Source organism: Protobothrops mucrosquamatus, unplaced genomic scaffold, assembly GCF_001527695.2.
Source record: "Protobothrops mucrosquamatus isolate PMUCROS unplaced genomic scaffold, P.Mucros_1.0 scaffold79, whole genome shotgun sequence".
Classification (NCBI taxonomy): Eukaryota; Metazoa; Chordata; class Lepidosauria; order Squamata; family Viperidae; genus Protobothrops; species Protobothrops mucrosquamatus.
Window position 1 is genome coordinate 1,036,104 of NW_015386456.1, and position 2,522 is coordinate 1,038,625.

Below are 2,522 nucleotides of genomic sequence, written 5' to 3' on the forward strand. Positions count from 1 at the left end.
AATATGCAGATGAAAATCTAACGGGAGTCTTGGCATGTGAAAAGAATGTTAGAAGTCTAAAATAGAATTATCACAGTTAATTAAAGTTCCCTCAGTGTTCACATGTCATGGCTTCAGCACACATATATGCACACAAAGAAAGTAAATTATTACTTGCTAAAAAAATTCATCTGCATTCAAAATCAATTAAGATTTTTTTAAAAAAGCCTGATATACTGTTTAGATATAATTAATCAATACAAGTTTGGCAAAGAAAACAGAAAAAGTGCAAAGTTATTCAAATATGGTGACACCATATCGGACCAAACAATTTCAGAATCTGGCAAAATTGATGTATGTATTAGAGCAGGCATGTCAAACTGCCGGCCTACGGGCTGGATGCGTCATGTCAAAACCACACCCATCCGACTGCCGGCAATGGGGAAAAAGTCCCAATACATTGTGCAATGTCACGTGATGTTGCGAGTCTGACATGCCTGTATTAGAAGAACATTCCTAGCATCCATAATGACTGAGACCATGGCTTCAGTTTAATGGACATTTTTAAAAACAAATTACTAAATTGTTTAGTGCTAGTTCATTTGAAAATGTTGAAGCATGTTAAGAGTTATCAATTTGATCAAGGATTAATAGATTTGGACAGAGTTTATTCTGCATGGGCAACTGCCATAGAAGATTATAAAGTAGGTATGTTAAACTTTTCTGTGTCTAGTCTTTGACCTGCTAAAGTTATGCCATTAAAGAAAAGTCAAACAAGAGTGCCTTAGCTTTATGTTCCTCTGTTAGTATGTTATAAATTAGTCTCATCACAAATTAATAAAATGTTTTAAATATATGTTATTTGTTTTATATTCACTTGGACGTACTCATTTCTTATTACACAACATATCTGAATATGCACATGCTTACCCAAAAGAAAATGTGAAGATTCAAAGCATGATATTGCAGGCAATAGGTGACTGCAAACTATTTGTGAGCATTTAAATTCCTTCCTGTTAACCACATCATTACCTTGTATTGTTAGTTTCTATTATAAAATTCCATTAAAAAATCTAAATCAATTCACAATGCATTTTCAATACTAGAATATATGATGGGTTTTTCCTAAAGCAGTTTGTTTAGATATATTATCTTGTGAGTTGATATATCACAGTAGTGATATAGTAGTGTTTTTGTTTGCAGTTTTTGAAAGTCAGTTTCTGAAGTGATAGTTTCACTGTTTTGAAATAATAGTGAATATTAGTAGAGTCTTTTCAGAATTAATTCTCTGAAAGGAGCTATCTACAGTACTGATAAATGAAATTCTTATTTTCATTTACATACAAAATGTGTACTATCTGCTGGTGGTCACATGAATAAAAGGTTTGGTTTATTCTGGCTCAATTATAAGAAAACATGATTTATCTTTCCGCCTTACGTGGAAATACAAATAGTATAGTTGGCCATTTTACTGTCTCAATATCACTACTAGAAACTGATAATCCTAGTCATAAGACATTCCAAGTCTAGTTTCATAGAGGAGTTTTCTCTACCACTAAGTTAAAATGCTACTCGTATATCAGTAGAAGACTAACTTGTCTCCATTATTCTATTTTATCCCATCTAAGTTGATTGCCAGAAGGCTTTCTGCTGATGTGGTAAGTTAAAATATTAGTTGATTTTATCGGCCTTACAGACTTTACACACTTTATGTTTGTCATTGGATGTTGTGATCCTATGGAAAAAATATTTCTATCAATTTAATTATAGGTGACAAGCCTTTCATTCATTGGCTGGAGATGAAATGAAATCTGTATAATTAGCAAAAATATACCACATAAATATATGTCTTGGTGATTTATTGTGATTTGTGATTTATTCCACAAATTATGATAAGAAAGCTCTAAACCTGTGGTGGAGGATAATGATGATGATAATGATGATGATGCTAGCATTAGCAATAGCACTTAGACTTATATACCGCTTTACAGTGCTTTACAGCCTTCTCTAACCAGTTTAGAGAGTCAGTCTATTGCCCCCAACAATCTGGGTCCTCATTTTACTGACCTTGGAAGGATGGAAGGCTAAGTCAACCTTGAACTGGTGAGATTCGAACTGTCATAGAAAATAGCAACCTCCTGCCTTCATGTGTTAAGGAGAAGCAGGAGGAGGAGGAGGGAGAAATGTTGAGAACATCAGGGGAAATAAAAATAATAATTTTAAAAAGCCAGATGAAGAAAATGAATCCCAGTCTCACAGCCAAGAAAATATGAGCATCTCTATGCAGTCAGCAGGAATCTGAAGATCAGTTTTAATAATTCTGTTTGTTTGTTCTTTTGCTTTATCTCCTTATGTTTATACTGCATGTAACGTTAAATCCTGAAGAAATATAAGCAGAAATCAACTAAAACTTAAAAAAAAATCTTTCTGATTGATGGTTGGTAATCTTTCTGCACTAACAATCTCTTTTGCTCAAAGTAGATAGAGGCTGAAATGATCTACAAACTTCGTTTTGTCCACATCTGTCTACTGATAAATGTTTC